Genomic DNA, 27685 nt, shown 5'->3' on the forward strand with positions numbered 1-27685 from the left:
ACCTACAAAGGATAGCAGGAGAAATTACACATCAAGGAGAACGCGCACACGGCCACAGAGTCAGGTGCCAGCAAGGCCGCCGTTCCGGAAACTGAAACGCCAGCAGGAGGCACAAAAATACGAGGAACAGAAGAAATTCAAGAAGGACTCCAGACCGGAGGACGTCAAGACCAGCCGTCCCAGGTAGAAACAGAAAGGCCAACAACCAGACGATTACTCCGTCAAGAGGCCAGCATGTAGAGGACGCAAAAGAAAAAGTCAGGTGGACGACACTTGGAGGGCAGTAAGGAGAAGATTAACATCCATGAAACCTCTAACTTGGGACCAATTCTGCCAAAAACGAATGACGGAGTTTCAAGCATCGAAAACTCAAAGACAAGTTAAAACCTTCTATAATTTTTTTTTCTCTTTTGTTCCGAAATGTTATGCATAAGTACGAAGTTCTATGTTTTGACGAAAGTCAATATGTCTCGGTTGAGACTTAGTTTTGTTTTACTTTATTTAGCTAAGGCAAAAGTATTATTTCCTTTAAGTGTAAAAGCTAAAAACAAGCATTTTCTGTTGGTCGAAAGACTAATTCTGTTATGTTAAAGCCAAAATTTGGCCGAAGATAAAAATAACTTCGTATTCTTGTATTAATAAGAATTTTACTTTCAGTGCCGCCAGCTTGGCGAAGAATGAGTAAAGTAAAAATTTATTTTCTCTTATGCATTTTATGGTAAATTGTAAAAAGCATATGTATTAAAATTTTGTAAATGTACGTAAATACTTGAATGTTATGTAAAAGTAGAATTTAGTCTAGAAGCATAAAATTGTAGATGCTAAAAGTGAATGCTTAAAAGCAATGAAGTCAAAATTTAAGTATTAAACTGTAAAGTCATGCTTTAGAGCGAAAGCCTGCATGTTTAAAGATGAATGAGGGGGAAGTTAGAATGAATGTGTTTTGTAGAGTTCTCCACCTACATTTGAATTTTTAAGAATATTAAAGTAGCTCATTGAGTTGTAGAATGTCGAGTAAGGTGTGTCTATTTGGTCGTTGAATTCTAACAAATCATGGTGGTTAGGGTAAGTGTTGTAAGACTAAAACACGAATATTCCCGTTTGACACCACACACGGTGGAGAGCCAGGGTAAAGTTAAATTAATGCTTGAAAAATTGAATGAATGTGAAGTAAGCAATAACTAAGAAAAACGAATCGTTTAAAAATAAAAATTTATTGTGTCAAGAAAGTGTAAATTATAATGTATTTAGAAAGATACTGATACTTATTCCTTCCAGATGCTGGAAGGAAAGACCAAGATTGATTGATGAAGTCCAGGAAAAGTTGCTGTAAGAAGAAAGTAATAACGAGCAACAGAATTTTAGTATATAATTGTTACATAAGATTTTTTTGTGTAAACAAGGTTCTCGCCAGTTAGTTCAGAATTAGAGAAACTTACAACAGGTCGTTTGTAGGACCTGCTTCCAAGTTTTCCAAATTCTGGCAGCGGCAAATGTAGGGTTTATATTTATTTTAACTAACATTTATTTTAAGTTTAAACTATCTTTCCTGTCAAGCCTTACTTTCCCCTGGAACTGCCAATGCCAGAATATGTAAATTTTAGTAGAACGCGCAAGGATTCAAATTATCAGCGGAAGTATTATGATTTAAATAGAAGGAAACAAGTTCGGTGTGTGATATTCTTACTGCACGAGCGCGGAGGTAGTTAGCGAGAATTGAAGAACCCCGCATTGCGGCCTATGTGCTTGGCGGGAAGTAGTGTTAATCGTTCCAGTGAGCTTCAAGTCTGCTGAATTAGCAGCGGTATTGTAAAACGCGGTGAGTTAGTTATTTTAGAGAGCCTCGTAGTTAGAATCTTGTCTTTAGTTTCTTTTCAGGTTATTATTTTTATTTGACTGCCGAGTTGGCAATGTCTGTAAGCGTCAAGAGCACGCAATTGTAATTTATTACGTTGAATAAAAAGGAACTTAAACCCTTCACAAGGCTCTATCTTTTATACAAGTTTTCACAGTCACCTCTTGGTTGCGTGCAAGTTGGAGGCGCGCAACGTTATAATGCAATCAAGATTGTGAAGAAGATTAGGTAAGTTAGTATTTTTAATCATTTGAGGATATTATTTTTATGCATGTAAGGAATAAATAAATGTAAGGAATAAATTAATATGGTATTATTGGAAAATTGTTATTAGCAATGAATTAAAGTAATTAGGATTGTAAGCCAATTTTTATTAATTTAATGTATGTGCTTATTTATATTTTAAGTAGTGTTTAATTTAATTATACTTTAATTTAATGATTGTGATTTTGTGAGTTATATCAAATATATTATTTTGGAATACGTTTGAGTAGAAGTAAATGTGCATGGAAAGAATTTAAATATTTGACACTAAGTATTTGGAACCATTTTTAATGTTTGCGTTATAAATTTGCAGGTGACGTTTATAATAGGTAATTTAGAGGGAAACGTTTTTTTATATTTTATTTATTTTATACGTGCAAATGTTCATCCTTGGAAAGGGTATATACTTTTTCGCGATCAGGTAATTTCATGTATGTCCTTTTTACCGAATTTAAAGATTCACAAAATTTTCCTGCATTTTCGTGAAATTTGTCTAATTTATGAGAAAAAAGCAGTGTACATGGATATAGTGAAGAGTGTGCGCAATGCCGTTTTTGTGCAATTCTGGGAATTTTTTTAAGTAAAAATAAGTCGGTGTGTACATGGTTTAATTATATTTTAATTAAATGATAGCTATTTTATGAATTATATGTTTGTAGCAATTTGGAATACATTTCAGTAGAAGTAAATGTGCATGGAAATAATTTAAATATTTGACACTAAGTATTTGTAACCATTTTTAATGTTTTGTTATGAATTCGTTGGTGACGTTTATAATAGATAATTTAGAGGTAAAAGTTTTTGGATATTTTATTTATATTATACGTGGAAATGTTCATCCTTGGATAGGGTATATACTTTTTTGGGTACAACTCTAATATACGCCCTAATTTCACCAAATGTGGCGATATGTGTTCTGTGCTGGTTTTTGGCACGATTGCATGTTCTATGGCAACCCTGTTGACATTGAAAAATCTTTCGCTGGAGCTCGTGGGTATTTGGAAGTGTGGAAAGAGGGTCTGGGAGATTATTTTTAATGGCAGTGCATGATAGAAGTAGGGATTTGTGATTTTATTTATTTGTGAACCATAGTATAAATTTTCTGGATAGTGTGTCTGGCTGTCATGTAAATACGATAGTGATTACGTGGCGGCATGTTAAAGGCGGTACGAAATTTATATTTCTGCTATTCGAAAACGCATTAATTCATGGTAAGTGCATTTTATTTTATCCTTGTTCTTATTTTGTAGAATGTTATGTTCTTTAGTATGAATTTCTGTCGTTATTGTTGTTTTTTTAAATTCTTTGAAATTTATTTTAGTTTATTTTGTTGTTTAGTGTCTAGACTGTGCAATTCGTAGATGTTTTTTAAAGTTGAAACAGAACGCTGTGTACATGGTATTATTTGAAATTTATTGTTGTTACGTTATTTTATTAAAGCGAGGAGTGCGTAGATCGTAGATTCCTTCCTTGCCTAAATTGTGCAATTCGGAGAATTTTTTTTAAGTTTAAACAGGATGCTGTGTACATGGTATTCTTTGAAATTTATTGTTGTTATGTTAATTTATTAAAGCGAGGTCTGCGTAGTTTGTTTTTCATTGCCTACATTGTGCAATTCGTAGATGTTTTTTTAAGTTAAAAAACATGTCGCTGTGTACATGGATTCTTGTCAAATATTTTTGGTTAGAAACTTTACGTTTTTGCTATCTAAATTTTTTGTTTTTGTTTCGGATTTTTAGCTAAATTGTGTGTTCAAAACGTAGATTTTGCATGTGCGAAAACCGCGTTTTTGGAGACATTTTAGGCTAAAAGTTCAAAATGTAGACAAAAAATTTAGATAGGAATATGGCAGCGTGAAGTTTGGCGACTTGAGGGCGCATATCAGAGTAGTTCTCTTTTTTGCAATCGGGTAATTTCATATATGTGCTTTTTACCGAGTTTAAAGATTCACAAAATTTTCCTGCATTTTTGTGCAAATTTTTGTAATTTATGAGAAAATAGCAGTGTAGATGGATAAAGTGAAGAGTGTGCGCAATGCCATTTTTGTGCAATTCTGGGATGTTTTTTTTAAATAAAAATAAGTCACCGTATACATGGTTACTGTGTATGTGCGATTTTGAAAAACGTGGCAAGGAGTTTGGATTCTGCACTTTTTCCCAATTTTGCAGTTAATATTTGTCATGATTAAGCAGTTTTGTTTCGTAAAATTTCTAGCATAAGTGTAATTCGGCTAGCAGATTGTTGGAAAAAGTGTTGAGTAAATAAAAAGAAAAGAAACATGTCTTTACTTCATGTAGACAAAATGGCACCGGAAAAAAAAAAAAAAGTAGAAGGTTCCTGTAGCAGAGTTGGTCGCCAAATTTTCGCCAAAAAATCGTCAAGTTACCATAATCCAAAGATCAACCAGAGAAAGTATTATCACATAAAACGAAGCAACTTAAACAACTTACATTGAAAGAAATGTTTAATAAAGTAAACAAATAAATATTAAGCTTTTTTTTTTCTTTTTTTGTAAATTTTGATACCCTTTAGATCATAATTGTTCTTTATTTCATAAATTACGGTTTCATACTTTATATTTTATAATTTCTGCATGCCATCTTACCAGATTTAAACTGATGATCTATAATCCGGAAAAATCGATAATCCGGAATTGCCGAAGTCCCAACGAGTCCGGATTAATGACTTTTGACTGTATTCAGTTTTGAAAGCCGTAAAAAAATCGCCAAACTATTGTTGATGCCAGTGCTGCCAAAAATAATTGCAACAACCCTAACGCAAGAAAGGAAGAATAATAGTAAATAACTATTTAAGATTGATGTTTTAATTTAGATGAAAGGTTAATTTCATATAATACATTTTTATTATTATAATTTATACAAAAAAGGCTAAACATGACTGAATGGAAGCATAAGAGAAAATAACTACTTCAGATCATTATTATAATTTATATAAAAATTGCGAAACATAACTGAATGGATGCCTGCATCGCCATTTCGCTACCGAGTTATCGCTAAAGCATAATTTCATCTCGTAGGTTATTCAAACATAATTTTCTATAATGAATGACGCCTTTTCTTTGAAAAAATTCTTGGTAAAGTGCAGAATCACTCACTTATTTGTTTGCTGCTTTTTACAAGGGTAAAAACAATTGGATTTTTGTCAATTTTCTTTTACTTTTTAAGTGAAAATAGGTCAATGTGTACATAGATAAAGTCAAGGGTATGCGCAGTGCCATTTTTATGCAATTTTGGGATATTTTTTTTAAGTGAAAATAGGTCAATATGTACAGGGATACCGAGTATGTGAAATTCTTAAAAACGCGTCAAGTAGGGGTGATTCTGCACTTTACCCAAAATTCTATTGCAGACTTTTCGGGCAATTCTCAAATTGTTAAATCCATAGCATATCAAAAAAGGATTTAAAATCAAAAAAAGATTAAAAAATTAAACTAGTATTTGAATGGCGTCTAAAGAAATATAGAACTATACAAACTTACGCAATCTGAAATCAGTGCATACGCTAGATTTGGCGCGCTGTTAAATAGGCCCGTTTGCTAGATTTGGCGCTTTTGCGCATACATTTTCGCTGCAATTTTTTTACGGTCCTCAAAATGGAATAGCACCAACTGCTGTAATAAAAACAGCCTGCAAAAATAATTCAGTTGGATCAAACCAGAAAGTTAAGAAACAACACAATCTACTAATTGGCTGAAATTCCTTAGAATCAGTAAAGCATAATTTTAGCCTACCTTAATAGCATCGGGTGCCTATGTATCATGATATCAGCGACGAAAAACAAGTTGTTCTGTTGAATTTTGTCTTGTTTCTATTGTGCACTGAGACAATTAAGCCAGATTGTATTAGTTTAATTATTTATTATGGTTACGTCTATTTTTTGCACATGATTATCTGAATCTCGAATAAGTAAATTTCCACATATACTTAAGGATTATTCAGTGCCGGTGCTAGGGTTTCTACCTCTCCCGGAATTGAGTCCTGAAAATTAAAATTTCCTGGCTCCCAGAAGGAATTTAAAATAAATACAGTCAAAAGTCGTTAATTCGGACACCCATAATCCGGACCTCAAAGCTAAAAACTTTCTGCGCATGCGTTGCGCTGGCACATGCGCACAGGCATTTTACGCGTGCGCGTAAGACCTTGACTACTGCGCATATGCGTGTACGCAAGTGCAGAATACGTTTTCGCCTGCACGTTTAATGTATAACGGACGGTGTAAGCTAAAATTATCTAATTATCTATTTCAGTTAATGTTAATGATTGCGTTGTTCCTTAATCTTCGAATTGGATCCTGCTTATTATTTTTTGCAGACTGTAAGAGCAATTTTATAAAAATAAACTTGAACTTTCGATTATGTCAAATAGAATTTCCGATGCTGGAACTTCCAAAGGATCTACAAAACAAAAGTATGTTTCAATGTCTAACAAACAAAAAGTGGAATTGCTGCAAAAAATGGATAAAGACATGAAGAACGTGTCAGAGAGGTTAGTGAAAACGAAAAAATTTTGATTGACAAGTTAGTCGGTATTCTCGGCACAGCAATTAACGGGACTTGAACAGCGGGACTTTGTAATTGAACAAGAAATTATGTCTGTTTATAGAATTAAAGAGAAAGTATTATCACATAAAATGAAGCAACTTAAACAACTTACATTGAAAGAAATGTTTAATAAAGTAAACAAATAAATATTAAGCTTTTTTTTTTTGTAAATTTTGATACCTTTTAGATCATAATTGTTCTTTATTTCATAAATTACATTTCATATTTTTAATTTTATAATTTCTGCATGCCATCTTACGAGATTTAAACTGATGATCTATAATCCGGAAAAATCGATAATCTGGAGTCGCCGAAGTCCCGACGAGTCTGGATTAACGACTTTTGACTGTATTACTCTCCCGGAATATCAAGTTTCTCGAAAATAACGACACAATGTGCACGGACGAAACGGTTGAGAATGGCATCGAAAATCACACGACCACGCACAGCAGTCAAAGAACATCTACGTCATTACATATTCTTTGTAGGAGCAATCTACGGTGAGTAAGCGCCTTATGGGATGAGTCATGGTTTCATGGCAGCGTATCGCGCGTACGCGCCCTCATCTTCCCTCACCCTCTCATTTTCAATCCATTCTTTCATTTAATCTGCAGTTAGCTAGCTATCCACAAACAAGTGCGGATTTGAAATTATTTAATATGATAATGATATGTAGTGAAAAAATGATTCTGATTTTGCAAGTGAACAAGTACCACAAAAAAAAGGGGGAACAAAATATTCGATATTGTTTTAAGACAGATGGATAACTCAATTTGATTACTTTATGAAGAAAGACAACTTTAATGAAGAATGTAAAGTACGTCAGAAAATGGTTAATATTAAGTACGAGGATGTTAGAGCTTTAACTGTACATTCCCAAAGCAAGAAACACGAGTCGTTAATATTAAATAGGGATTCTTCGCAATTGGTTTCGAACTTTTCATGAAGAAATCTTCAGAAGAAGAGGACAATATATCACCAATTGAACTTATTTCAGTCTATCATAGGATAGTAGCATCTCCATTCTGTGGGCCTTATGCTTCACACACATGCAATACACATTTTTTCAGCACAGCAACCTTCGTCGACTGGTGACGAATGTAAACTTCAGGCATGCATTATAAACTGCTAAGCTTAGGGAACTGCAGATCTTTAATTGAAATACATATATCATGAAAGTTTTTGAAATGGTTCAGTAATTCTGCATTTGTAGATGCAAAATCGCATAACAGGTACTTCTGCTTGCATTTGTAACTTTTACTATCTCCTGAGAGTTTAGATGCCTCATTTTTACCATGTTATGTGCACGAAGCAGGTTTTGTTTTGAAAAAACTTCCTCACAATCATCACATGTAAATTTGCGAGCAGTTCTTCGTATAGGCGTTAATTCCTCTAATTTCGAAGGATGGCACTTAAAAATATACACTCGTAGATTTCGTCAGAATGAATAGAACTTCGAACATTCCAAACACAAAAAATTTCTTCCATAATAATCACACTAAATAAGACACAAGTAAACCGGTAATTCAAGGTTAAGTCTAGTGTGACAATATTTAACGGAACAACATTAATCGCCAATCTTATGACATATCGCCAAAAGTGTATAACAGATGCCAGCCTATTACGCTAACGAATCGTATCACTGCGCATGCATGATACATAAGCCCCACAGATTGCAGATGCTACTTCATAGGATTAAGCACCATCACACTTTTAATAGCCAGGATTGCACAAATTGTATAGCACTCTATTTCCAGATTCCTCTTTGCCAAATATGATTTCTTGTGGTAGAGCAAAATGTACAAGTATTTGCGAGAGTGTGCTTGCTCCTACAGCTCAAAAAATATTTTTAAACGAGATTAAGAAGGAAGAGTTTTTTTTTTCCCTTCTCCCGGAAACCTATTTTCTTTCCCGGATTTTGACAGCCAATAGGTGGCAACGATAGCCGGTGCTGATACCGCCTGATGTAGCCTCTGTATGTCCTAAATTCTGCTAGCGACTCCATAAGTTCTAAATTTTTGCGGCCCTTAAATTTTGGATCCCAGTGTTTTCCCTAAATTCTACAAATATTTTCATCCTTTAACTTTGTTGCTTGGTGCTTCTCTAAATTCCAAACATCTTGTCTTCCTTAAATTCTGCCACCGGTTCTGGGTTTATGATGAACAAATCAGTTATTCTTAATTCAAATAGCACTAAATATAATCTTTTGGCCTATGAGTATCATTAACAAAAAGTATTTTTAGCACATGGAAAGAAATTTTTGTTGAATTTTCCCTCCTTAATATTTCTTAGTGCATTTAACATAAATCTGTAATCATTGCCAAGAGTAAGAATTTCAACACAGAATGTTACCTCACTCTTTGGACTAATATAAAAAAATTGTTTGAGCATCGCTGCATGAGTCATTACACAAGTGGTTGTGTGTTGATAAACATGCGGCAATGAAAGCAAAATATAATAAATAATGATTCGACAGGTTGGTGTCAGGGATGTAATATATTAGTAGGCGTAAAATTAACAATGTTTCTATCTAGAATGTTTCAGTTTGAGATGCATGCCAAGCAGATACGCAGCTATGGAGCCAAATTATTGATCACACAAATTTATGCTAAATTATTGTTTCTTCAATAAGGAAATATTTATTTAGTGGGGAAGGGACAGAACTCTAAACATGTTTTATTTACAGGAGGGGGGGAATTAAATGTGCATGCGTAAGGCATTTTAAAAAAAAAAAAGTTGTAGGCAGTTTTGAGGTTCGGATTTTAGATCATTCCGGATATTGGACGTCCGAATCTTGGACTTTGTACTGTATAAGTCTATCAGTTATGTTATCAAATTACGTTTTTTTTTCAGTTTCACTTGATTTTTCAATTAACACAAGTATAAATCTTTCTGGATGAACAATACTCGATTCAAATAAGGAAAAAACTTCTTTGATGGTAATGAAACTTTATACTAACAGTGAAAAACTAACTGAAAATACACCTTCCCACATTTAAATTAAAAAAAAAAAAAAATTCGTATAGTTATACTCTTTTATGTTGCAAATACTATAATGTTACATATATAATTTGATGTCCATATGATAATGTATGTAAACAACAAACAAAACGATTCAATCGCGCCATTAACTATATTAAAATATCACATATTTTAAAATTAAATTAAAATAAGTATGAATAGTTGACTCATAAAGACTGTTATAAAATTTAACATAACATTGTCTAACAAGTTCATTAATATGACACATAAAGAAGTAAGCTTATGTGAATGATCTTTAGTAAATAATAGGAACGATGCCGAAAAAATAATTTTGTCAATAATGTCTCTTATTACTACTCTGAATTTTAAACATGCCTTAATAGTTGAAAAAACGTTAATCTTTTCTTAATGCTACATGTTCTGTAACTTAGCAACATAATTTGGTGTTCATTAACAATATAAAACTGCCTCTCGAAATCAATGGCTCAGGAATAAAATTTCTTAGATTATGTAATAACTAAAATATACCTTTCGTTTATAAAAACTGCGCATTTTCTAAACTTCCAATCATTAGAGTATTTCTCCCAAGACTGTTTAATAGGGAAGTTCAGAATTTGAGAGATATAAAAACCGATAACAAAAAAAAAAAAAAAAAAAATCTTTACTTTATTCTATGATACAGAATTTCATGATGCATTTAATGAGAATCTTCTGTTACTGTCAATTAAAGTGGCAACTATGCATTAAACTTCAGTAAAATACACTTCAGGATTCTGCAAACTGCAACTTATTGTGATCAGTATATATTTTTATATTTATCAAAAATATATACCTTAGACAGAAGTTAAAAACTACTACAAGGCGTTACCTTTGCTAAGTTTTCATACTGCAATTGTCCGTATCACCCATAGTGAAGAATGAAAACAATAACAATTTAAATATACGACACTACGCACACAGGCTCACTCGTACACATTTCAAGTCTCAGTAGAATTTACTTTTCTCTCAGTGTTGCCAAACTGTAAAATTTGATTTTCGAAACTCTATTTCTGGATCAGGACCAAACTCTGTTCTCCGAAGAATATCTAAAATGAAATATGTTGCTTCTTCGAGTGACTGGAGTACCTAGTCTGTGGCGATCTACCTTCATCGAGTAAATAAAACTTTCAAATGTACTCCGAAGTAACAGAGATGGATTTAAGTAATCAATCTGTTGGAGCAATACAATTTTTTACAATAAAATTTCTTTTAATCCTGTGGTTTAGCTCAATAAATACAGACAGAAAGTGTGTTCTTTAAGAGACCAGTTGCTAAAGTGGGAATTTGACTTTATTGAACACATTTAAACGAGCAGGAAATACCTCAGACCATGAAAAAAAGTAGACAGACAGACAAAGAATATGGAGATAGACAGACAGACAAAGTAGACAGGAGTCCTGTTAAACTCACGCCTAAACGGATGGCAAGTTCAGTTGCATCTTGCTTTTAGTCTACATTTTACCCTTAGTTCCAACACAAATTTTGAGCCCAGCTTACATGAGTTAGCCTAAAGAGATTAATCTTCTGCTCCTCCTTCTCGAGTTTCTTACAATTTTCAGTAATAAGCTGTTTATCGAGTCCTTAAATAACTCCCCCTCATTATCACTCGCATCTAGAGGCCAAAACCTAACACTATCCTCAGCTAGAGCTACTAGAGATATATATCCTCAGCTATAGCCCAACTTCAACAAGTTAATTTCAGATTTCTTGACCATTTCAGACCATTCAAAAACTTGTTAGGAAACAAAACCCTCATCCTTTATAAATTCGCTAAACGTATTGACAAAATCATTGGCGTCAACTTTATCAACACTGTTGTAGGGGCATCGAGAGTCACTCAGTGCTCTCAAATTTGAAAGATTCGGAATTCTTGAATCTCGCGCGCGGGAACTCTTTTGCGTTAGTGGTAGATAATTCGACTCGCATGAAACAGGTTCCTATCCCCAGGGTCACTATCACCTTCAAAGGCCTGCAAAACACGTGCGCTGCAGCACTTCTTATTTCTCATTGATGCTAATAGGTAAGGAAACGAGAAGCAAGCACATACCAATCAGCTACAATATCAGAAGCGTATTTCCAAACCCTACCCCACTTTTCGAATTTTTGACGTCATGGACAAATCGACTAGTTTCGCCTCGATGGTAATTCTTGAGCATGCGCTGAAGGGCGAGAAGTAACATAAATCCCTTGCATAAACAGAACTTTGGCTTGCACTTGTAAACAGTATTAAGTATATTGTCTGAAAGTGCATTCGTTTATGTAATTGCATAATTTGACTGTTTCTGTAATAAGAAAACTTCATTCCGATAAAATTTATTTTAATGTTATTATTATCTGGTAATAGGATTATACGAAATGCTGAATACTCTTGGTACTATCATAATCATCGCATAACCTTTCACATTGTATTTTGCGTTATAATTGTAAAATATATTGTATTATAAAGATTAAATTACTTTGTTAGAAATGTGAATGTTCTAACTTAATTTTCTTTTTATCACTTATTTATTTTCGCTTTGAAAACACATTCATATTTGACTAATAATTATCTCCTCTGAAAATTTTTTGATTGTTTAAAAACTATATTTGTCAATAATGTAATAAAAACTCACTAATCTAGTGCTTCATGGATCAATATGACAACGAATTCGAAATGTTTTAAAAACAGTTCTTTAATCTTTAGTTTGTAGTAGATGCAACTAATGTCACAGAGAAAAAATATTTCAATAAAAAAGTTCTCCATGTTAATTCAATAGCAAAATTATTTCTATTTCAGTGAGAAATCCACTTTCAATGCTTATATAACAGAAAAATGTAACATAAGCATTTTAGAAATTTTAAATATAAGCTATACAATTTTATGTAAGAAACGTAATAATTTACTTTCGATCCTTTTAAATCGGCATATTTGTTTCCAATAGATAACTGAAATTTTTGACAAGTTACAGACTTAACTTTAACACAGAGTTCCATCACTTAAAATATCGATTAATTGTTCTTTTTCATTTAGAGATACATTGGAATTGAAGGTACTTACATATTAACGCAACCAGGCCAAAATTCGCATAAATCGCCAAATTTGGCGACCCTACTTACGGCAACCCTATGTGTTATATGTAGTTTTTCGTAAAGAAATTATTTTTCTTACTGGTTAGATTGAATGCCCTGAAATACTTTAATTACTTTTTTGGTTACTGTACCTAACAGAAGCGCCGTTACCCTCATGGAAAAAATTTGTGAAAATATCAAGGAAGGAAGCATCATTTATTTAGATTGCTGGAAAGGATACAATACAAGTGAGTTCGAAAATGCTGGATTTCTGTATGGAACTGTTAATCACAAATATAACTTTGTGGATCCCAACACGGGCGTTCACACACAACATGTAGAGTGCATGTGGGGCTCAGCCAAATGGCGCAACAAAAAACAGAGAGGAACAGCCCGTCATCATCGTGACTCATACCTTATCGAATTTATATGGCGCCAAGCTCAAGCTGTTAATGGTGATGACGGTTTTCAATCAGTGCTAAAAGCAATAGCCAAAAGATTTCTGCCGAAAAAATAATTCTGCAACTTATTCAAATTCGAAACCGGAAGGGTTTAATTGCTATTTTATATTTTAAAACAAAATATTATAAAAAACTGTATTAAAAATTATCTGTAATTAATAAATGTACATTTTCTTATTATTCATACTTTTTTACTCAAACTTACAAATCGCGCCAACCTGGTTGCGATAATACGTAAGTACCGAATTGAAAATACCAAAGGCAAAATGGGTCACAAAATTTCTGTCAGTTTTATGATATGTTGTTTTAAACAAGAAATCTGTATTATTTTCTTTAGTAAATTCTGAAAAACATGTTTCTGTTGTTTTAGTTCAATTCTCCTTGCCAAAGTATTAGCTTAGTTTTAAAAGCTTCAATACTAGTGCTCATTATTAAAATGCTTAGGTTTTTAGAAAATGTCTACTATGTAACTGAGTTTTCCTAATTAATCATTATTAATGAATGAACTTGCTGATGTATGTTTCTTTTCTTCCGAAAATATGTAAACTGTATTTCTCAAATCGAAAATATGTCTTGCTATTTTTCTGTGTGAAAGGCAACTGACTTTGGTAATAATGTCTCATATACAGAACTTATCTAATTACATTGCATTAAAAAGAGACAGCTGTTTAGGATTTTGCCTTTTAATGTAATTAATTGCAGTAATAACCCTACAATATCATGTCCAATTCTTCATGAGTTGGCAACAAGATATTTTTTATGTGTCATACAGTGATGGAATATTATATGGGGAGCAATTTTCATTATTAACCCTCTTAGTCCTTTATAATTACCTGTTAATGCTGCAGCATCATTGGTACAAACTGCGACACAGAGTGTCTAGGTAAGATTATTTGTTTCAAAATGTCTGTCAATAATTTGAAATATTTTCTCTCCAGTTGCTTTTCCTTTCCTAATATTACAACATAAAAAATATTCTACTGTGTCGTTTTCAAAAATGTATCTCAGATAAATGATGAATTGAGACATTTTTATAATGTCGGTAGCTTCATCAAGTTTTATAGTAAAGACTGGATTTTGTATTCTATAATGTCTGATATTACAGAAATTTGGTGAGAAACGGTATCTTTTTTTAATGCTATTCTTTTTAAAGCATTACTTTATTTTTCTGCATGCATAAATGATGTTATTTTAATTGCTGAAGGAAGATTTGTGATTCTCCAATTGTATGAGGTTTTAAATTTTTTGCAATTAAATATGAAACTTTTAAGATGCCTGTAAATCTTCTCAGGAGCTGTTGTATATTTTTTCAAAAATATATTTTAATTTTTCATGCTCTTAGCTCATTCCTTAAAAAAATTCTTCAGATTTATTTACTTAATCTTTATGTTTAGTTTCTGAGGTACTTTCCGTTTCACTGGTGCAAATTTCGCCAAGCAGACTTTGTTGTCGACAACATACAATATACACATAAAAAATTTTAACAAACGTTAGTTTTAAGAATTTTTTATTTTGAAGGCATAAACATTTTAATACCTTTTAAAATTTTGTAAAAAAGCCAATAAATAAAGACAATAAATTTGTGAAAAGACATTAAGAATTTACTATGTTTTCATGTTTCAACATCCTGATTTGTCGGTTCGCATCACGTGATCTCATCTCACGTAAACTACACTACAAAAATCTAATTCTCTCAGTAATTATCTACATTAATGACAAATTAAATCCTTATTTGGAATGCAAATTTAAATGCAAGAATTATTTCAATTCGTATGAATAGTTTATTCAGCGTAAAACCACAGTGCTTTACTTCGCTAGTCCATTCTCATTAGAATTGATGAATTTGACCCGTGATTTTGTCTTTTCTATATTTTCGCCTTCGGATGAGCGGTGTGATTGCATTCTAATTGACTTAATTACCATGAATGGTCTTAGAGCATAAAATTTAACTATCTTGTACAAATTCTATGTAATTGTATGCCAGTACAGTCAATCTGATAAGAAATGGCTGCAACTTGTTTTGAAAATGAGGCGTAAAAGGTTGCAGTGAAGGTATTCTGTTTGGCATCAGTTGTACCATTGTTGGCAGCTTTATCGTTTGCACCGGCAAAACGGAAAAGTACCGTTTCTAAATGTAATTTTAATTTCGTAGGTTTCATACTTTCCATGTGCCAAGTTTTCACTGCATTGAACACACAATGGATATTCATTTTCCATTAATAATGCTACATGTAAAACAGTATAAAATAAACTCTTCTTGATATTTACTCAATTTTTTTAGAAGTAGAAAGAGAGCCATTGGATTCATTATTGTTTGCATTTTCATTAATAGTTTTTCTCTAAGTTTATTTGATGTTGGTCCATCCATCCCATTTCTCTTGTGAACATCGGGTATCTATTTTGGGCCATTTAACCATCATGAACAAAATTGTTTTTATTATCCTTTGAGACACTACTGAATTTTCCAATACTTAGGAAGTGTTATGTGCTTACTTGACAACAAATTTGATTAGAATTGAGAAACATAGTTTATAAATGATGCATATTACAATTACATGCAAGACACTACTAACATAGTTGAAAAAACTACATCTTAGCTACGCGTATGCAATTGCATTGAAATTCGATTCAACCTGTTAGGAAATCATCAAGCATAACACACAAATCAAGTGGAAAGCAATAAAATCAAAATTTAAATATGGAAATGTTAAAAAACATCCAAAGTTCTCTTCAAATTCCATATACCTTTTATTGTTAAATAAATATCTTTGGATTTGGTGACCCCCCCCCCCACAAATTTGTCATGACTCCCAGGTGTAAATTTTGTAAAAAAAACAATACAAGTTATCAATTGCATTTTGGGGGAAAAAAAAAAATTATTTCGGGCTTGTCTTCAACTGAACACCATGCAATAGAGTATTTTCAAAATTACGGGAAAGTACGACTTACTAAACGTACTACAACCGTAAGTACGAAAGTACTTACGGGAAAGCCAATATTTATCAATTTTCACATGATGAAAATTAATACACATTGGCTGCCCAATGTGAAAAGTGAATTACGGTTTAATATTTTATGTTCATAGCTTGTGTATTTGTTTATCTAACTGAATACAGAATGATCCGTTTCTTCAAATTTCTGCTGGAATAACTGCTAGAAAATCTATCCCATTTCAGATGAACAGAAAGCAAGTGTTTTATTCTTATTAAAAAATTACAGTAATTGTATTCCGTATTTACATGAATTAGGTTAGTGCAATCAATTTTATTCCATATTTACATGAATGATGTATCGCACAATGCTGTATAGGCTGGTGACCTAGCGATGATGACTCAAAATGCATCTCTGCAGTCAGGCATACATTCCTGACAAGAATATAACCATGCACTGGAGTCCTAGCTTCAACAGGTACATTTTGTTGTGCTATGCTATCTCTGTGGGTCCTAAATTCTAAAAACTTTTCCACTCCTAAATTCCAAAAATTTTGCTACTTGATATTTCTGTAAATTCCAAAATTTTGCACACCTGCCATAACCGCACTGGCTGTGGCCTCAGTTAAAGTTCTAGCAAAATCAAATATTGTAACATTATTTCAGACAACTTTCTTAAACTGTAGATAGCAACCCCCATCTACAGCAGGAAGTCGCAAAAAATTTTATTAGTTTTGGTATATCTTAAACTTAATATAATAATTTTACAATTACCGAATATTTTTACACAATGTATCTGAAAATAGATGAAGATAAGACAATACAGACAAAGAGAAAAACAAAAATGTTTCAACGCATTCTTTTTATAATACAGTCAAAAGTCGTTAATTCGGACACCCATAATCCGGAATGATCTATAATCCGGACCTCAAAGCTACAAACTTTCTGCGCATGCGTCGCATTGACGCATGCGCGTAAGACCTTTACCGCTGTGAATTTGTGTGTGCGTGTGCGCAAAATACGTTTACGAATGCGCGTTTAATGTATAACGGACGGGATAAGCTAAGCTAAAATTATCTAATTATCTATTTCAGTTAATGTTGCAGATTGGTTGTTCCTTAATCTTCGAATTGGATCCGGATTGTTATTTGTTGCAGACTGTTAGAGCAATTTTATAAAAGTAAGCTTGAACTTTCGATTATGTCAAATAGAATTTCCGATATATATTTACTAATATGTAAAGGATATACAAAGCGAAAGTATCTTTCGGAGTCCATTAAACAAAAAGTGGAAGTGCTGCAAAAAATGGATAAAGGCATATCCTTTGGTTATCTAATCTTTAACGTTTGTTTATCTAAACTTTGTTTATCTTTAACGCCACGGTGGCGTGCAGAATTGGAAGTTGATCTGTCAGCACTATCCTTATCTTAAGGGCAGATGTTTTTATTTTATTTGGCTTATAATTCCTTACTCAATGTAGTATTTCATCTCGATGTACTCCGTCTTTGATATGATTTAAATCAAATGCCTCGTCATTATAATTCGCTTCCGATAGCGAAGAAAGTAACAGAGGTTATTGAAAACGAAAAAATTTCGATTGACAAATTAGTCGGTATTCTCGACACAGCAATTATAGGACTTGAACAGCGGAACTTTGTAACTGAACAAGAAATTATGTCTGTTTATAGAATTAAGGAGAATGTATTATCACATAAAAAACGAAGCAACTTAAACAACTTACATTGAAAGAAATGTTTAATAAAGTAAACAAATAAATATTAAGCTTTTTTTTTTTTTTTTTTGTAAATTTTGATACCCTTTAGATCATAATTGTTCTTTATTTCGTAAATTACGGTTTCATATTTTTAATTTTATAATTTCTGCATGCTTTTTTACCAGATTTAAACTGATGATCTATAATCCGGAATCGCCGAAGTCCCGACGAGTCCGGATTAATGACTTTTGACTGTATAAATTTTCATTTTACTTGCTTTGCACATGACGCTGTCATTTCATCTGTTACTTAATTAAAATTTTCACATTGTTTTATGTCTTAAAATGAGAAATTAAAGATAATGACCTAAAGCTGCCATATTATCTTACAGTACAAGTGAAAAAATTGACAGTTTCACTCTGCGTGTCGGATTTTCACAATGCTTATGGGGTCCCACAAAATTTTCGTAAATATTTTGGGGTCGTTAAAAAAAATCTATGATAAGAAAAGGTCACAACTGAAAAAAAGTTTAAGAAGCCCTGTTTTAAACCAATTAGTTTCCTGACGCGAACCCATTTTTTTTTTTGCCTGTTTTGTTTCTCAGCCGAATTATGTTTTTGTAGGAATTTTTCTATATTTTTACTGTTTCAGCTGAATGGAAAAACACGCCAAAATGTTTCAAATGACTATTAGGGGAAGAGGATCAAATACCCCACATTATTATCTCTTATTTATCTCTTGTTTCAATTCTGAGTTGAATTATGTTTTTTGATAGAATTTTTCCATATTACATATTTCAGTTCAACAAAAAATCAACTTTTAAAATATTGAGGAAAAGCATGTACTAAAATGTGTCAAAATGAAAGTGTGGGATAAATAAATACAGTATAAAGTCATTAATCCGGACGTCCATAATCTGGAATGATCTATAATCCGGACCTCAAAGCTACAAACTTTCTGCACATGCGTGCATTTAATGTATAACAGACGGTATAAGCTAGGCTAAAATTATCTAATTATCTATTTCAGTTAAAGTTGCAGATTGCGTTGTTCCTTAATCTTCTAATTGAATCAGGCATATTATTTTTTGCAGGCTGTTGGAGCAATTTTATAAAAAGTAAGCTTGAACTTTCGATTATGTCAAAAAGACTTTCCGATTCTGGAGGGATCTACAAAGCGAAAGCATGTTTCGATGTCCATCAAACAAAAAGTGGAGAATTGCTACAAAAAATGGATAAAGGCATGAAGAAAGTGACAGAGAGGTTAGTGAAAAAGAAAAAATTTCGACTGACAAGTTAGTCGGTAATCTCGGCACAGCAATTACAGGACTTGAACAGCGAAACTTTGTAACTGAACAAGAAATTATGTCTGTTTATAGAATTAAAGAGAAAGTATTAGCACATAAAACGAAGCAACTTAAACAACTTACATTGAAAGAAATGTTTAATAAAGTAAATAAATAAATATTAAGCTTTTTTTGTTGTAAATTTTGATACCCTTTAGATCATAATTGCTCTTTATTTCATAAATTACTGTTTCATATTTTTAATTTTATAATTTCTGCATGCCATCTTACCAGATTTAAATTGATGATCTATAATCCGGAATTGCCGAAGTCCCGACGAGTCCGAATTAAAGACTTTGTACTGTATATAAATTACTTTTTTCTAGGAGTATAGGAGTTCTTATATATATATATATAAAGAAATTTAGAACCAACTTTTCACAAAGACTAAAAAATTGAAGTTCAAATGATCTTCATAAAATACTTTAAAATGTAAAAATTAACACGTTGACTGCAGCGTGCATTTTACGTGATTTGCCCATGACGCCGACTTGAAATTTTTATTATGTGATATATATTATGTTGAAATATTATCTGCAGAACATTATGTTATATATAATCGAGCTTAATGCATTTTTCATGCCGGTTGTCACCGAAGACCCCCAAACATCTGTAGACCATTTTCGCGATTTATAATTTAAATTTTTACAATTTATTATTCTTCAAATCATTATAGTAACAATGGTACTATTTAAAAATTTATCAGTATCGATATTTATTTTAATTACGTATTTTACTATTGGTTGCGTTGCCGGTATCACCCACGGCGCTGTAGCCAAGTTGAGTGCTGGTCACCGGTGGCCCCCACGGCAGTCAACGTGTTAAAATACACCATCACAAGAAAAACGAAAAAATAGTATAAAAGAACAAGAAAGGTAAGGAATCCAACCAACTTCAACGTAATATCGTCAAGACGAGGTATGTCAAATTTACCGTATTTGACGGCATATAAGACACACCCTTATTTAGAAGGCCACACACATGTAGATGTAGAAAAAGTTATGCATGTCTAGACCTTTATCCGGGCTAAAAATAGCATTCAGTATTGAAAGTTAACCTGTGTCCTTCACGTATAAGACGCAGGTAACTTTTTTTAGATCAAATTTAGGGAAAAAAGTGCATCTTATATGCTGTCAAATATGGTAATTACATTTCCCCTTCTAAAACAAAATCCTTGTTTTTCTGTATCCAGAATCAGTTGATAAACCATTTCAATATATTTTTTATCTTAATAGTTCACCTGAAAATTCTAGTCCTCAAAGCGAAGGAAAATCATTAAAAATATCTTCCAATTTAAAAATATTTTTCTAATCTAAAAAGAATCTTAAAAAAAAATGGAAACATGCCCTTAAAAATGTAGAAAAAATTAAAATCCTGCAATGGAAAATCTTTGAAAGTTCAAAATAATCTTAACTCAAAACTTTACTAGAACCTCTTATCAAACAGCAGTAGCAAAGAAAAATGAGGGGGGGGGGAATAAAATCATTAAAATTATCTTACAATTTAAAAAGATTTTACTAGTCTAAAAATAATATTTGATATTCGACTTTTATAGGATTTTATCAAGTTAATTTGAATTTCAATTTTTATTCTTTCTGAAAAATTTGTTCTAAATTTCTTTCTTTATATATTTACTAATCAATTTTTAACAGCATAATGCACGAAAAATTTTGGAAGGATTGTAAATTTTCCTTTTAAAAAATTATTTGTATATACATAGTCCAAACGCATCTGTATATGATGGAATACGTTTAACGTGAAATCACTTAAGGCGAAATATCAGTTAACACGAAATAATGCAACGGTCCCGACAAACTACTATGTATTTTCATGCATTTTGTTTCTCTTAACACGAAAAGATATCCTTTCTGGAAATGAACAAAATACAGAAAACACTGGCACCGCAGATGAGATTTAAGTGGGATGTGAAATAAAAGAGAGGTGGTTTCACATATTTCGTAGAAAAGAGGCTAATTTGGCTTTGAAATACCCTCGGAATAGCCTGCGACACGAGCCAGTTTTGTTTATCAATGCTACTTTCGCCTTCCACCTCTACAAACGCCACACAAAAATCTCATCTCTCATCAGTTAGCTTCGGAATTCGGTGACGAGTAAAAATTAGTGAGTTTGGCTCATATGTTGCACTGCATGGAATTCAGCAACTCCAAGGATGAATGGAAATTATTTTCATTATACACAATTCTCAAAAGTATCATTCTTTGGCACCAAAAGAAATAGAGAAGTAGGATAGTGAAACTGAGCTGACACTTAATAAAATGTTTGAGAAAGTTTCTGTATTAAGGAACTGTTGTACTGTACTATCAGATGAATTCGTTGCAGTAATTTATGATAATGTGTGTACAGCCTAAATTATGGCGGACAAAGTTCTTTTGGAGTTTGTTTAAAGCTAAAAAAATATCATTGATGCAGATTCTGATGACGAAAATAAAATGAATAATGCAGTTCCTGTTCCCACATCATCCGAACTGAGGAACATCATAAAAAGTATGGACAGTCATTCAGACGCATATTCCAATGGTGAAATGAATAACAAAATGTTTGACATTGAACAATTTGATGCTAAAAAAAGACAATGCAAAGAAAAATATCAGATTATTTTCCCAAAACTCAATAAATGTTTTGTTTTTCAAAAAACTTGAAAATTTTGTATTAAATTCTATCAAGTTCTTGTGGATGTTTTTGTTTCATTGATTTTTATTAAATATATGCATATACACATATCTATGTAAATAAAATGTACTCTAATAAGCTTAATTTTGTTGAACATATATATATATATATACTAATATCCTTTAACACGAAAAAATATTTCAGTCCCCTCAGTTTTGTGTTAAATGATTTTCACTGTATATCTATTGCAAATAAATCCCTTTCTTACATAAAATATAAATGTATGTATAAAATACCTAAATAAATTGTAAAGGAAGTTTAATTAGCAACTATGAAATCTTAAAAAAGTAGTATAAAATTTATAATGGCTAACATTAAAATAGATGAAAGTAAATAAAATTTAAATTATAGAATGTACTTTATAAAATTAATAACAAGTGGTTAAAAATATATATTTTTAATTGCTTAAAATATGGAAGTTATTAGGCAGAGATTGTTGGATATAAAGTTACTACTACAAATTTTCAGATTACTATTCATATTTAAAGTCTCAACTTGCAGTCTTAATCTACATAACAACCATTGTAAAAATCACCCGTTATCATATTCCAAAGATCAGCAGCATACATTTTTTTCAAAATTGTGCATAATATTAAATAGTCAAGTTGATACAAATAAGATGAACTGTTTTTATGAGTTCAGACTAGTAGTTTATTCTTCCATTCACTTATTACAGTATTTCATTTTTTGGTACAACTCTGATATACGCCCTAATTTCACCAAATGTGGCGATATGTGTTCTGCGCTGGTTTTTGGCGCGATTGCGTGTTGTATGGCAACCCTGTTGATGTTGAAAAGTCTTTCGCTGGAGTTCGTTGGTTCCCGTCATGCTTTGTGTCTGAGAAGCTAGGGGGGAAAGATTTAATGGTGAAAGTTGTTGAATTGAAGTTCGGCATAAGGAAATATCGTCGTGGCCATCCTGTTGAGGGGCAATGGGTATTTGGAAGTGTGGAAAGAAGGTACGAGAGATTATTTTTAGTGGTTGTGCGTGATAGAAGTAGGGATTTGTGATTATTTGTTATTTTATTTATTTATGAACCATAGTATGAATTTTCTGGATAGTGTGTCTGGCTGTCACATAAATACGATACTAGTGATTACGTGGCGGCATGTTAAAGGCGGTATGAAATTGGTATATCTGCTGTTCGAAAAAGCATTAATGGTAAGTGCATTTTATTTTATTCTTGTTCTTATTTTGTAGAATGTAATGTTCATTGTTTTTTTAGTATGAATTTCTGTCGTTATTGTTGTTTTTTTGAATTGTTTGAAATTTATTTTAGTTATTTTGTTGATTAGTGCGTACTGTCTGAATTGTGCAATTCGTAGATGTTTTTTAAAGTTGAAACAGAACGCTGTGTACATGGTATTCTTTGAAATTTATTGTTGTTATGTTAATTTATTAAAGTGAGGTGCGCGTAGTTCGTAAATTCGTTTGTTGCCTAAGTTGTGCAATTCGTAGATGTTTTTTTAAGTTGAAACAGGATGCTGTGTACATGGTATTCTTTGAAATTTATTGTTATGTTAATTTATTAAAGCGAGGTGTGCATAGTTCGTAAATTCGTTCGTTGCCTAGATTGTGCCATTCGTAGATGTTTTTTTAAATTAAAACATATCGCTGTGTACATGGACTCTTGTAAAATAATTTTGGTTAGAAACTTCACGGTTTTGCTATCTAAATTTTTTGTTTTTGTTTCGGATTTTTAGCTTAAATTGTGTGTTCAAAACGTGGTTTTTGCATTCGCGAAAACCGTGTTTTTGGAGACATTTTAGGCTTAAAGTTCGAAATGTAGACAAAAAATTTAGATAGCAATATGGCAGCATGGAGTTTCTCGCCAAAAATATTTGGCGAGAAATTTGGCGCCCTGAGGGCGCATATCAGAGTAGTTCCCATTTTTTATATGCTTGACTATCCAAAATTTCAAGAGCTTTCCGGATATTTTTTTAGTTGTTTTTACTGTACAATCATTTCAGTATTTACATCGTCAAAATTGCATAGACACATACTTGAAGTGAATTTACTTTTACAGCTAAACACGGGAACTGGAAAACGAAAAAGTACTTATTCAGAGATTGTATTTCTTTTTCGTTCATGAAAATCAAAGTTTATTACACAAACATGCAATCACACTGCACAAGCATGTATGGAAATTCTTAACACATTTAGTAAATAAATAAGAAAATATTTTAAAGTATAATGAATAAAATATTTAAGCATTTTTAAAACAGAGCATAATACTACAGTTACGAAAAAATTTAATGTTATAAAAGTTACTTAATTTAGTAAATTTCAGTTTTTCACCAAAGCAATGAAATATTTTGATAATTATGAAGTTCCTTGTATATCTTTATAAAAGAACTTTATTGCTGTTTTAATCAATTAAACAACTGTCCAAGTTATTTTAATACTTTTGAAACATATACACTAAAAGAAACATTAAAATTTATTAATATATTTGTCAACCTTGATTTTGGCATAAAAGTCTGCAGAATGCTTCGTAGTTTTTAAGCACACAGAGGCACTGCAATTCTTATTCCTTGATTTGAAGTTTTCTTCAAGTGTTTATTTTTATTATTATTAAAATATCTGTGTTGGCACACATACAATTTTTTTATAGTGACTTCAGATGTGGATAAATTTTTCGAACACTCTCCTTTGTTTTACTGGTGTAGCTGAATTTTGCGATGAATGCATCACATATATTGCCGAGTATCACCTTCCAAATTTTTCATACTGTTAATGTATACATTAGCAGTGAATTATTCTCCTCTTCCCTCAGATATACTAAGGCGATAAACAATAACCATTCACTAAAGATTTTGCGTAAATTTCCACTCATAATAATTTAAATTGCGAAAATCTCACAATTACCACCTAAACATTCTATTCAGCACCACAATTCTTTCAAAAGCGCGCCGTAGTAGTCAAAAGTGGGGTACGCCGTCTTGCCAGGTGAAACTAGTCGATATTTCCGTGACGTCAAAAATTCGAAAAGTGGGGTAGGGTTTGGAAATACGCGGTCTCCGCTCTACATGATTGCTACACTGTCTTCCTCTCGCATGCCTTCTTCGCACTTGAATGTTTCAGTCATCAGTGTGCCTTTGCACGAGGTACTATCCCTGTCGATTACGTTGTTTCTTACCAATTATGTAAGTTCCAAGAAATTCCATCATTGTAAGCCCTTAAGTAAAAATAACGTATTATAGAAGTTACACGAGACTTACATTTTGAAAGTAGACATAAATAATAAAAGCATTTTTAGTGCTGCTCTAGATCATATTTACGTTAAGAATCGCTTTAGATTATTAGCATCATGTATATCTATATATCATAACCATAATTGCTAATACTTCCATTATCACTTATTGAAAGAAGATTTTCCAAGCTATTCCGTTTCTAACTTGCAGTATACATATCTAAGCTGCACAACATTTAAGTCCTCATTTATTTTACTGTTTTGAATATTCCAGTCTCCATAGTCTTCTTCTTAAAATTATCAAACCAGATATGACTTCAGTCTTCGTCTTTCTTGCCTCATTTCTCAAAGATCACCATGTAACAGTTTTGCCTTTTCTTAAATTATCGCCTCTGCTATGCTGTTACTAGCGTATTCTCTTTCTGTTATCCAAATCAAAAGCAATTTCTCAACATGTTCTTACCTCTCTTTGTTTGGCAATCGAATTTCGCAACGTTAGCTGTTTTAGCAGCATCTTCATTTTTTACAATCGTAGATACCGAGATATTCGAATTCACTCTCGGAATGTGGTCTGTAATGTCAAGTCTCTGATAAGCGTGCTATCTTCATGCTTCTCGAAAATATTTTTTCCCCTCCATGCTGATACTATTTTATTTGCAGCTTGACTCTCTTTATTATTTTTCTCAAAACTCATTGTCAACGAATTTGCAAAACATTTATGCCAAAAACACGAAACACGAGAAAATTCATGCCCGTATTCACCAACATCTGGTTAACTCGTGTATCAAGAAATTCATGTATCAACTCACAGCCTGAGCTATGGTTATCACATTCGGTATTCTCCATTAGTGAATTATGGAATCTGATACATTATATATGGTTATCTGTAGAAAGTCACAATTATGTACAAACGCCAAATGTGTACCGTAACGTCACGGGTTTCGGTTACTATATTTGGCTTCTTATCATGTTTTGCGTTGAATTATGGCAAAGATTAACATTTGACCATGCAATGTAAACACACATCGAAAATTCCGTGTTATGGTACGATGTTGATATAGTCTTCGCTTATTAATAAATTCCTTTTGATGATAGTTCAGTTAAATTCACTGATAAAAGTTTGATAAAACGTGGGAAAAGTGCAGAATCACCCACTGCTTAGCCCTTTTTAAGAATTGCACATACTCGGTACCCATGCACACATCGACCTATTTTCCCTTAAAAAACATCAGAGAATTGCACAAACTCGCCATTGTGTACTCTCTTTGTCCACATACACATCGATCTATTTTCACTCAAAACGTCGAAGGAAATTGACAAAAATCCAATTATTGTTACTCCTGTAAAAAGGGCCAAATAAGTGGGCGATTCTGCACTTCAGCCGAATTTTGACTTGGATGCAGAATATCATGTAATTAACAGAAGTAGAAATTTTGCAATAGACTACTTGACAATTATATTATAAAATCATAGCTACTTCCTGATTATCCACTCTCACAAAAAGTGGCCAGTAAATATTGCCAAGTTTGAGAATGGCAAAAACTGTTTGGCTATCTTTATATCTCATACGTACTCTTCCATTTACAAATAAACAAATAATAAAAACAAGCATTTTACAAAAATCTAGCAAACGCGCCCATTTAACAGCGCGCCAAATCTAGCGTACGCGCTGATTTCAGATTGCGTAAGTTTATATAGTTCTATATTTTTTAAGACGCCATTGAAATACTAGTTTAATTTTTAAACCCTTTATTGATTTTAAATCTTTTTTGATATTCTGTGGATTTAACAATTTGGGAATTGCCCATGACGGAAACTAGGCAATAGAATTTTGGGTAAAGTGCAGAATCACCCACTGCTTGATGCGTTTTTAAGAATTGCACATACTCGGTATCCATGTGCATATAGACCTATTTTCACTTAAAAAATAATCCTAGAATTGCACAAAAATGTCATTGCGCACTCCCTTGACTTTATCCATGTACACATCGACCTATTTTCACTTAAAAAGTAAAAGAAAATTGACAAAAATCCAATTATTCTTACTCCTGTAAAAAGCGCCAAACAAATAAGTGGGCAATTCTGCACTTTACCCACCGTCGGAACTTCCACTGCAGTGTTCTTTGAATTAACATTTATTTCCTGCTAAAAATATTATAAATAAAAGAACAAAATAATCTAAATTTTTAATATCTCTATTAACACTTCATATAATTTTTTAATGGTATGAAAAATTTTTGTGCATATTGATTTAAAACTAATAAGATACAAAATTGAGTGTTTTGTTTTTACGAAAGCACTCTAACTGTTTAATTATGAAAATACTTACATATTTAAAAATACTGTTTTAAACGAATTTTTTCAGTTGATAATTTAGTTAATCGTAAAATAACCATGCTTTCGCATAATTTAACATCATTTGTGAAGTGAGTGAGTTTATCAGAGCTAATTTTCTGTTAAGCTTCTTTAAACTATACGGGCTGAAACCATTCTTGAATAAATTTCGTTTCCGCGGGAGGATACCTGAAAGCAGAATGATCTTCGGGTTTAATAGCTGAATAACCTTATTCAGACAATCATATTTATGATGTCTGTGTAATT

General features: G+C 32.2%; 1 protein-coding gene and 1 long non-coding RNA gene across 3 annotated transcripts in view; one reads left to right on the forward strand and one right to left on the reverse strand.

The window, feature by feature from the left end:
* Positions 1 to 10679, reverse strand: part of MED14 (mediator complex subunit 14) — a 128829-nt gene extending 118150 nt beyond the window's left edge. Inside the window, exon 1 of one of the 2 annotated variants that reach the window (XM_085816602.1) lies at positions 10531 to 10679. The gene's annotated coding sequence lies outside the window, so the exon portion shown is untranslated. The remainder of the gene's footprint in view (positions 1 to 10530) is intronic. The other variant, XM_085816603.1, reaches the window with a different exon arrangement.
* A 986-nt stretch (positions 10680 to 11665) lies between these two features.
* On the forward strand, positions 11666 to 19329 carry LOC146997081 (uncharacterized). Its single transcript, XR_015041105.1, has 2 exons — positions 11666 to 11917; positions 18948 to 19329. It is a non-coding gene; the product is annotated as an uncharacterized LOC146997081 (long non-coding RNA).
* The last annotated feature ends 8356 nt before the right edge of the window (positions 19330 to 27685 follow it).

This window comes from Stegodyphus dumicola, chromosome 5 (genome assembly GCF_044657685.1).
Source record: "Stegodyphus dumicola isolate Sdum_Otavi_A_Nest chromosome 5, ASM4465768v1".
Classification (NCBI taxonomy): Eukaryota; Metazoa; Arthropoda; class Arachnida; order Araneae; family Eresidae; genus Stegodyphus; species Stegodyphus dumicola.